We start from the raw sequence: 11776 nt of genomic DNA, 5'->3' as shown, positions 1-11776 counted from the left end.
TCGGATCCCAGGGAAGAGAGAGCATGGACACAGGAAATGGATTTGGCCTGGCAGGAAATCCTACAGGCTTGTTCTTCCAATGTCCTTGCTCGATGGAGCCCTGATCGACCCTTGGAGGGGGCTGTCACCAAGTGCCAAGATGGGGCGGTGGGGATACTTGGACATACTCTGGGTTCCCGGCCACATCCACTCTGGTGGCTGTTCTCTGTACAGCCAGTGAGAGCATTTACCTCCTGGCTTGAACAGTTATCCTCCTTGCTTCAGAAGATTAGGCTTGCTGCTGTGAGAGCGTTAGGAAAAGAACCAGATATCATATACATGCCAAGTGCCTTCAGAAATGTCAACCCTCTGCCTGATGCCATTTTACTTGCTTTGCAAGGCTTTGGTGGAAAAATCTTCTACTCAGATTCATTGCCGATCTTTGAACTTGCAAAGCCCCTTCAGGTTTCATTAAAGCTCAGGGTACTTGACACCCCGATGGAGGGACCAACTGTATTCACAGATGCCTCTTCTGCCACGGGTCAGGGAGCGGTGGTTTGGCAGAATTCATCCAATAGGTGGGAACACAAGCTGATAACAGATAAAACAGTCAGTGTTCAGGTGCTTGAAGCCAGGGCCGTAGCAGTGGCTTTACGTTTGTGGCCAGAAACTCCGTGTAATGTGGTCACTGATTCAGCATTTGTGGCTAAGTTACTGCTTCGCATGAGCAATGAGGGTGTGCCTAACACTGAGATCGCTTTCTTGCTGGAGGAGGCTCTGGTCTCCCGATCTGCATCTGTGGCCATTCTTCATGTCCGCAGTCATTCGGAGGTTCCAGGGTTCTTTACAGCTGGAAATGCGGTGGCTGACCGGGTAGCAGGTGGACAGGTGCTTACACTTCAAAAGGCACGTGACTTACACTCCTCTCTGCACATTGGAGCACGAGCTTTGTCACGAGCATGTTCCATTCCTCTATCCGCAGCTCGAGAAGTGGTTCAAACATGCCCGCACTGTAATTCAGCACCTGCGTTGGGGGCGGGAGTTAACCCTCGGGGGCTCTCTCCTCTAGATATCTGGCAGACTGACTTCACTTTAGAACAACGTATGGCTCCAAAGCAATGGTTGGCGGTCACCGTGGACACATCATCGACGATCATCATTGCCACCCAACACACGCGTGCTAACTCTCCTGCTGCTCAGCAACATTAGGCCACTGCCATCGCGGTCCTGGGGGTGCCGCGACACATCAAAACAGACAATGGCTCGTGTTTCATCTCGCGGTCTACACAAGATTGGCTTGAACGGTGGGGAATATCTCACTCTACAGGCATCCCTGGGAATTCCCAGGGACAAGCAATTGTGGAGAGGGCCAACCGCCTCCTGAAGGATAAGATACGTGTCCTTGGGGAGGGGGAGGGTCACAGAGGTAGGATCCCAATAGCCCAACAGGCAGAAGTATTGGCCCGAGCACTTTATGCAATCAATCATTTTGAACGAGGAGAGAGTAAGCACACCCCAATACAGAAACACTGGCAACCAAGAATCATTGACGAGGGGCCACCAGTAAAGATAAGACGGGATGATGGTACCTGGGAATCAGGGTGGTCTGTTTTAGTTTGGGGCAGAGGTTATGCTGCAGTAAAGGACAGAGAATCGGGAAAAATTTTATGGGTTCCGTCGAGAAAAATAAAACCTGATACAGCGATCGCCCAAAAGGATGTTCTGGGAGAAACAGAAAACTAATCGAAAAGCTGAGTACTTTCCTTCTAGGTACGGTTGGTGGGAGCCCGCCAGCTGCATCCGTGAAACGACCCCACAGGAAAAAGAAAAGGGACGAATGAAGAACAGCTGTCAGTACTCACGAGAAGGACATCTGTTACATTATTGACTGTGTGCCTTTGTGTGATTGTTATAAGGGGATGAGGTTCGTTTGTGGGGTTCTACAGCCAGAATTTTTTGCATTTATTTTAGCTCTAGGAGTAGTTGTAGTCCATGCTTTTAGAGAAATTGAGAGGCTGGCATGCTGGCATGCTGGTCTGTTAAGCTAATGCCACCACAGTGTTCCTATCATTTTAGTCTTTTAGTTTTAAGAATTTGTTTACCTTGTTTGTTTCAATGTATTCAGGGTTGTTTACAGCGCATGATAATGAGCTGCATAAGCCCAAGATGCCTTGAAAATACTAACTAAAGAACCACTAACATTATTATACACTGCACCACATACCTTTGCATGTTTACGTCACTTTTTAAATAACTCACCACAAAATTTATATATGAAAACTAACACTTTTATATGTTAGGGATAGTTTTAGCGGTCGCGTGTTACGGGTCTTGATTTTATTGGGCATGGGGAAGGGGAGATGTTGTATTAGGCGAAGTACGACCCTCGGGATGTAACGTGATAGGCCTTCCCCTGCTGGGTCATGCATATGTATAAAAGATAAGGATGAAACTGGATACCTATATAAGGGACCCTCACATTCCAATAAATGCCATTTTACCGCTGACCATATTGGTGTAACAAGCAGCTGTGACTTGGTCGGGGCCGTCGATACATATTCACAAAGGGACTTGACTTTCCAGGTTACCAGATCGAGGTAACACTTCCCCTACAAAATAATGACATTAACATAAGAATTATCCATTTCAGACAAATTTCCGATGTATTTCACACTAATATCAATACTTACACGAGAAAAAAATGTGTTCTCCCTATAGGTATCCCTCTGGAATCTTGCCAAAAATTCATTTTCTTACCAATACAAAGCTTTTCATCATTACAAGTAGCATTTTCTACCCAAAAAAGTGGTTTTCATCCCCAATAGAAATCGTTTTCTCTACAAATGGTCCCTTGTAGCAACATATGAAACACTGTTATTGGAATACCTCTTTCCCTCTTCAAAATAAGTACATTTCCAACAGAAATATCGATTTCTGACAAATTTTAGAAGAATGTCACACAAATATCAATACCTATCCCAGAAATAACAAGTTCTCTCCTAAAAATCATTCTTTATCCTTGCAAAAACATGGTTTTCTCACCAAAATAATGCTTTTTATCCCTTTCAAATAGCGTTGTTTCCCAGAAATACTGGTTTTCATCCCCAAAAGAAAACATTTCCTTTACAAAATGAAGCTTTGTAGCAAAATATGACACATTGTTTCCAGAATACCTTTTCTCTTCTACAAATTGAGGACATTACTAACAGAAATACCTTTTCTCCTCTACAAAATAAGGAAATTCCAACAGATATATCCTTTTCTGACTGAGTTTAGAAAAATTTCACAGGAATATCAATACTTATACCAGAAATAAAAAGGTCTCTCTTAGGTACCACTCTTTACCCTTGCAATAATATGGTTTTCTTACCAAAATAATGTTTTTCATCTCTACAAACAGAGTTTTCTAAACGTAAAAGTGGTTTTCATCACCAAAAGAAATCGATTTCTCTACAAAATTATTGTTTGTAGCCAAATATGACACATTGTTTCCAGAATAACTCTTTTCATCTAAAAAAGAATGACATTTCCAACAGAAATATCGATTTCTGACAAATTTTAGAAGTAGGTCACATGAATAAGGACACTTAACCCAGAAATGAAAAGTACACTCTTAGGTATCACTCTTCATCCTTGCAAAACTATGGTTTTCTTCCCAAACTAATGCTTTTCATCCCTACAAATAGCAGTTGCACCATAAATTACTGGTTTTCATCCCCTAAAGAAGACACATTCTCTTTAAAATGATGCTTTCTAACAAATTATGACTCATTGATTCCAGAATATCTGTCTTCCCCTACAAAATAATGACATTAACATAAGAATTATCCATTTCAGACAAATTTCCGATGTATTTCACACTAATATCAATACTTACACCAGAAAAAAATGTGTTCTCTCTTAGGTATCACTCTTGAATCTTGCCAAAAATTCATTTTCTTACCAATACAAAGCTTTTCATCATTACAAGTAGCATTTTCTACCCAAAAAAAGTGGTTTTCATCCCCAATAGAAATCGTTTTCTCTACAAATGGTCTCTTGTAGCAACATATGAAACACTGTTATTGGAATACCTCTTTCCCTCTTCAAAATAAGGACATTTCCAACAGAATTATCGGTTTCTGACAAATTTTAGAAGAATGTCACACAAATATCAGTACCTATCCCAGAAATAACAAGTTCTCTCCTAAGAATCATTCTTTATCCTTGCAAAAACATGGTTTTCTCTCCAAAATAATGCTTTTTATCCCTTTAAAATAGCGTTGTTTCCCAGAAATACTGGTTTTCATCCCCAAAAGAAGACATTTTCTTTACAAAATGAAGCTTTGTAGCAAAATATGACACATTGTTTCCAGAATGCCTTTTCTCTTCTACAAATTGAGGACATTACTAACAGAAATACCTTTTCTCCTCTACAAAATAAGGACATTTCCAACAGATATATCCTTTTCTGACACAGTTTCGAAAAATTTCACAGGAATATCAATACTTATACCAGAAATAAAAAGGTCTCTCTTAGGTATCACTCTTTACCCTTGCAAAAATATGGTTTTATTACCAAAATAATGTTTTTCATCTCAACAAACAGCATTTTCTAAACGTAAAAGTGGTTTTCATCACCAATAGAAGTCGATTTCTCTACAAAATTATTGTTTGTAGCCAAATATGACACATTGTTTCCAGAATAACTCTTTTCATCTAAAAAAGAATGACATTTCCAACAGAAATATCGATTTCTGACAAATTTTAGAAGAATGTCACGCAAATATCAGTACCTATCCCAGAAATAAAAAGTTCTCTCCTAAGAATCATTCTTTATCCTTGCAAAAACATGGTTTTCTCACCAAAATGATGCTTTTTATCCCTTTCAAATAGCGTTGTTTCCCAGAAATACTGGTTTTCATCCTTAAAAAATGACATTTTCTCTACAAAATGAAGCTTTGTAGCAAAATATGACACATTGTTTCCAGAATACCTTTTCTCTTCTACAAATTGAGGACATTACTAACAGAAATACCTTTTCTCCTCTACAAAATAAGGACATTTCCAACAGATATATCCTTTTCTGACAGATTTTAGAAAAATTTCACAGGAATATCAATACTTATACCAGAAAAAAAAAGATCATTCTTAGGTACCACTCTTTACCCTTGCAAAAATATGGTTTTCTTACCAAAATAATGTTTTTCATCTCTACAAACAGCATTTTCTAGACGTAAAGGTGGTTTTCATCACCAAAAGAAATCGATTTCTCTACAAAATTATCGTTTGTAGCTAAATATGACACATTGTTTCCAGAATAACTCTTTTCATCTAAAAAAGCATGACATTTCCAACAGAAATATCGATTTCTGACAAATTTTAGAAGAATGTCACACAAATATCAGTACCTATCCAAGAAATGAAAATTACACTCTTAGGTATCACTCTACATCCTTGGAAAACTATGGTTTTCTTCCCAAACTAATGCTTTTCATCTCTACAAATAGCAATTTCTCCCTAAATTACTGGTTTTCATCCCCAAAAGAAGACACATTCTCTTTAAAATGATGCTTTCTAACAAATTATGACTCACTGATTCCAGAATATCTGTCTTCCCCTACAAAATAATGACATTAACATAAGAACTATCCATTTCAGACAAATTTCCGATGTATTTCACACTAATATCAATACTTACACCAGAAAAAAATGTGTTCTCCCTTAGGTATCCCTCTTGAATCTTGCCAAAAATTCATTTTCTTACCAAGACAAAACTTTTCATCATTACAAGTAGCATTTTCTACCCAAAAAAGTGGTTTTCATCCCGAATAGAAATCGTTTTCTCTACAAATGGTCCCTTGTAGCAACATATGAAACACTGTTATTGGAATACCTCTTTCCCTCTTCAAAATAAGGACATTTCCAACAGAAATATCGATTTCTGACAAATTTTAGAAGAATGTCACACAAATATCAGTACCTATCCCAGAAATAAAAAGTTCTCTCCTAAGAATCATTCTTTATCCTTGCAAAAACATGGTTTTCTCACCAAAATAATGCTTTTTATCCCTTTCAAATAGCGTTGTTTCCCAGAAATTCTGGTTTTCATCCCCAAAAGAAGACATTTTCTCTACAAAATGAAGCTTTGTAGCAAAATATGACACATTGTTTCCAGAATACCTTTTCTCTTCTACAAATTGAGGACATTACTAACAGAAATACCTATTCTCCTCTACAAAATAAGGACATTTCCAATAGATATATCCTTTTCTGACAGATTTTAGAAAAATTTCATAGGAATATCAATACTTATACCAGAAATAAAAAGGTCTCTCTTAGGTACCACTCTTCATCCTTGCAAAACAATGGTTTTCTTCCCAAACTAATGCTTTTCATCCCTACAAATAGCAATTTTTCCCTAAATTACTGGTTTTCATCCCTAAGAGAAGACACATTCTCTTTAAAATGATGCTTTGTAACAAATTATGACTCATTGATTCCAGAGTATCTGTCTTCCCCTACAAAATAATGGCATTAACATAAGAATTATCCATTTCAGACCAATTTCTGATGTATTTCACACTAATATCAATACTTACGCAAGAAAAAAATGTGTTCTCTCTTAGGTATCACTCTTGAATCTTGCCTAAAATTCATTTTCTTACCAATACAAAGCTTTTCATCATTACAAGTAGCATATTCTACCCAAAAAAGTGGTTTTCATCCCCAATAGAAATCGTTTTCTCTACAAATGGTCCCTTGTAGCAACATATGAAACACTGTTATTGGAATACCTCTTTCCCTATTCAAAATAAGGACATTTCCAACAGAAATATCGATTCCTGACAAATTTTAGAAGAATGTCACACAAATATCAGTACCTATCCCAGAAATAAAAAGTTCTCTCCTAAGAATCATTCTTTAACCTTGCAAAAACATGGTTTTCTCACCAAAATAATGCTTTTTATCCCTTTGAAATAGCGTTGTTTCCCAGAAATACTGGTTTTCATCCCAAAAAGAAGACATTCTCTCTACAAAATGAAGCTTTGTAGCAAAATATGAAACATTGTTTCCAGAATACCTTTTCTCTTCTACAAATTGTGGACATTACTAACAGTAATACCTTTTCTCCTCTACAAAATAAGGACATTTCCAACAGAAATACCTTTTCTCCTCTACAAAATAAGGACATTTCCAACAGATATATCCTTTTCTGACAGAGTTTAGAAAAATTTCACAGGAATATCAATACTTATACCAGAAATAAAAAGATCATTCTTCGGTACCACTCTTTACCCTTGCAAAAATATGGTTTTATTACCAAAATAATGTTTTTCATCTCTACAAACAGCATTTTCTAAACGTAAATGTGGTTTTCATCACCAAAAGAAATCGATTTCTCTACAAAATTTTCGTTTGTAGCCAAATATGACACATTGTTTCCAGAATAACTCTTTTCATCTAAAAAAGCATGACATTTCCAACAGAAATATCGATTTCTGACAAATTTTATAAGAATGTCACACAAATATCAGTACCTATCCCAGAAATAAAAAGTTCTCTCCTAAGAATCATTCTTTAACCTTGCAAAAACATGGTTTTCTCACCAAAATAATGCTTTTTATCCCTTTCAAATAGCGTTGTTTCCCAGAAATACTGGTTTTCATCCCAAAAAGAAGACATTTTCTCTACAAAATGATGCTTTGTAGCAAAATATGACACATTGTTTCCAGAATACCTTTTCTCTTCTACAAATTGAGGACATTACTAACAGAAATACCTTTTCTCCTCTACAAAATAAGGACATTTCCAACAGATATATCCTTTTCTGACAGATTTGAGAAAAACTTCACAGGAATATCAATACTTATACCAGAAATAAAAAGATCATTCTTAGGAACCACTCTTTACACTTGCAAAAATATGGTTTTATTACCAAAATAATGTTTTTCATCTCTACAAACAGCATTTTCTAAACGTAAAGGTGGTTTTCATCACCAAAAGAAATCGATTTCTCTACAAAATTATCGTTTGTAGCCAAATATGACACATTGTTTCCAGAATAACTCTTTTCATCTAGAAAAGAATGACATTTCCAACAGAAATATCGATTTCTGACAAATTTTAGAAGTAGGTCACATGAATATCAATACGTATCCCAGAAATGAAAAGTACGCTCTTAGGTATCACTCTTCATCCTTGCAAAACTATGGTTTTCTTCCCAAAGTAATGCTTTTCATCCCTACAAATAGCAATTTCTCCCTAAATTACTGGTTTTCATCCCCAAAAGAAGACACATACTCTTTAAAATGATGCTTTGTAACAAATTATGACTCATTGATTCCAGAGTATCTGTCTTCCCCTACAAAATAATGACATTAACATAAGAATTATCTATTTCAGACCAATTTCCGACGTATTTCACACTAATATCAATACTTACACTAGAAAAAAATGTGTTCTCTCTTAGGTATCACTCTTGAATCTTGCCTAAAATTCATTTTCTTACCAATACAAAGCTTTTCATCATTACAAGTAGCATTTTCTACCCAAAAAAAGTGGTTTTCATCCCCAATAGAAATCGTTTTCTCTACAAATGGTCCCTTGTAGCAACATATGAAACACTCTTATTGGAATACCTCTTTCCCTCTTCAAAATAAGGACATTTACAACAGAAATATCGATTTCTGACAAATTTTAGAAGAATGTCACACAAATATCAGTACCTATCCCAGAAATAAAAAGTTCTCTCCTAAGAATCATTCTTTAACCTTGCAAAAACATGATTTCTCACCAAAATAATGCTTTTTATCCCTTTCAAATAGCGTTGTTTCCCAGAAATACTGGTTTTCATCCCCAAAAGAAGACATTTTCTCTACAAAATGAAGCTTTGTAGCAAAATATGACACATTGTTTCCAGAATACCTTTTCTCTTCTACAAATTGAGGACATTACTAACAGTAATACCTTTTCTCCTCTACAAAATAAGGACATTTCCAACAGAAATACTTTTTCTCCTCTACAAAATAAGGACATTTCCAAGAGATATATCCTTTTCTGACAGAGTTTAGAAAAATTTCACAGGAATATCAATACTTATACCGGAAATAAAAAGGTCTCTCTTAGGTATCACTCTTTACCCTTGCAAAAATATGGTTTTCTTACCAAAATAATGCTTTTCATCTCTACAAACAGCATTTTCTAAACATAAAGTTGGTTTTCATCACCAAAAGAAATCGATTTCTCTACAAAATTATCGTTTGTAGAAAATATGACACTGTGTTTCCAGAATAACTTTTTTCATCTAGAAAAGAATGACGTTTCCAACAGAAATATCGATTTCTGACAAATTTTAGAAGAATGTCAGACAAATATCAGTACCTATCCCAGAAATAAAAAGTTCTCTCCTAAGAATCCTTCTTTATCCTTGCAAAAACATGGTTTTCTCACCAAAATGATGCTTTTTATCCCCTTCAAATAGAGTTGTTTCCCAGAAATACTGGTTTTCATCCCTAAAAAAAGACATTTTCTCTACAAAATGAAGCTTTGTAGCAAAATATGACACACTGTTTCCAGAATACCTTTTCTCTTCTACAAATTGAGGACATTACTAACAGAAATACCTATTCTCCTCTACAAAATAAGGACATTTCCAACAGATATATCCTTTTCTGACAGATTTTAGAAAAATTTCACAGGAATATCAATACATATACCAGAAATAAAAAGGTCTCTCTTAGGTATCACTCTTTACCCTTGCAAAAATATGGTTTTCTTACCAAAATAATGCTTTTCATCTCTACAAACAGGATTTTCTAAACGTAAAGGTGGTTTTCATCACCAAAAGAAATCGATTTCTCTACAAAATTATCGTTTGTAGCCAAATATGACACATTGTTTCCAGAATAACTCTTTTCATCTAAAAAAGAATGACATATCCAACAGAAATATCGATTTCTGACAAATTTTAGAAGTAGGTCACATGAATATCAACACTTATCCCAGAAATGAAAAGTACGCTCTTAGGTATCACTCTTCATCCTTGCAAAACTATGGTTTTCTTCCCAAACTAATGCTTTTCATCCCTACAAATAGCAATTTCTCCCTAAATTACTGGTTTTCATCCCCAAAAGAAGACACATACTCTTTAAAATGATGCTTTGTAACAAATTATTACTCATTGATTCCAGAGTATCTGTCTTCCCCTACAAAATAATGACATTAACATAAGAATTATCCATTACAGACCAATTTCCGATGTATTTCACACTAATATCTATACTTACGCAAGAAAAAAATGTGTTCTCTCTTAGGTATCACTCTTGAATCTTGCCTAAAATTCATTTTCTTACCAATACAAAGCTTTTCATCATTACAAGTAGCATTTTCTACCCAAAAAAAGTGGTTTTCATCCCCAATAGAAATCGTTTTCTCTACAAATGGTCCCCTGTAGCAACATATGAAACACTGTTATTGGAATACCTCTTTCCCTCTTCAAAATAAGGACATTTCCAACAGAAATATCGATTTCTGACAAATTTTAGAAGAATGTCACACAAATATCAGTACCTATCCCAGAAATAAAAAGTTCTCTCCTAAGAATCATTTTTTAACCTTGCAAAAACATGATTTCTCACCAAAATAATGCTTTTAATCCCTTTCAAATAGCGTTGTTTCCCAGAAATACTGGTTTTCATCCCCAGAAGAAGACATTTTCTCTACAAAATGAAGCTTTGTAGCAAAAAATGACACATTGTTTCCAGAATACCTTTTCCCTTCTACAAATTGAGAACATTTCTAACAGTAATACCTTTTCTCCTCTACAAAATAAGGACATTTCCAACAGATATATACTTTTCTCACAGAGTTTAGAAAAATTTCACAGGAATATCAATACTTATACCAGAAATAAAAAGGTCTCTCTTAGGTACCACTCTTTACCCTTGCAAAAATCTGGTTTTTTTACCAAAATAATGTTTTTCATCTCTACAAACAGCATTTTCTAAACGTAATGGTGGTTTAAATCACCAAAAGAAATCGATTTCTCTATAAAATTATCGTTTGTAGCCAAATATGACACATTGTTTCCAGAATAACTCTTTTCATCTAGAAAAGAATGACATTTCCAACAGAAATATCGATTTCTGACAAATTTTAGAAGTAGGTCACATGAATATCAATACGTATCCCAGAAATGAAAAGTACGCTCTTAGGTATCACTCTTCATCCTTGCAAAACTATGGTTTTCTTCCCAAAGTAATGCTTTTCATCCCTACAAATAGCAATTTCTCCCTAAATTACTGGTTTTCATCCCCAAAAGAAGACACATACTCTTTAAAATGATGCTTTGTAACAAATTATGACTCATTGATTCCAGAGTATCTGTCTTCCCCTACAAAATAATGACATTAACATAAGAATTATCTATTTCAGACCAATTTCCGATGTATTTCACACTAATATCAATACTTACACTAGAAAAAAATGTGTTCTCTCTTAGGTATCACTCTTGAATCTTGCCTAAAATTCATTTTCTTACCAATACAAAGCTTTTCATCATTACAAGTAGCATTTTCTACCCAAAAAAAGTGGTTTTCATCCCCAATAGAAATCGTTTTCTCTACAAATGGTCCCTTGTAGCAACATATGAAACACTCTTATTGGAATACCTCTTTCCCTCTTCAAAATAAGGACATTTACAACAGAAATATCGATTTCTGACAAATTTTAGAAGAATGTCACACAAATATCAGTACCTATCCCAGAAATAAAAAGTTCTCTCCTAAGAATCATTCTTTAACCTTGCAAAAACATG

The 11776-nt window shown here is 35.3% G+C and overlaps 1 long non-coding RNA gene across 1 annotated transcript in view; it reads left to right on the top strand.

The window, feature by feature from the left end:
• The first annotated feature begins 1197 nt into the window (after nucleotides 1-1197).
• The window catches only part of LOC146754675 (uncharacterized), a 285098-nt gene continuing 274519 nt past the window's right edge, over nucleotides 1198-11776 (top strand). Inside the window, exon 1 of the long non-coding RNA XR_014938936.1 lies at nucleotides 1198-2307. This is a non-coding gene — a long non-coding RNA (uncharacterized LOC146754675). The remainder of the gene's footprint in view (nucleotides 2308-11776) is intronic.

The sequence above is a fragment of the Coturnix japonica genome, chromosome W (genome assembly GCF_054131305.1).
Source record: "Coturnix japonica strain WE chromosome W, WE-NBRP24, whole genome shotgun sequence".
NCBI classification, from domain to species: domain Eukaryota; kingdom Metazoa; phylum Chordata; class Aves; order Galliformes; family Phasianidae; genus Coturnix; species Coturnix japonica.
Note: the sequence above shows the minus strand (reverse complement) of the source record. Positions and strands in the feature narration are given on the sequence as shown.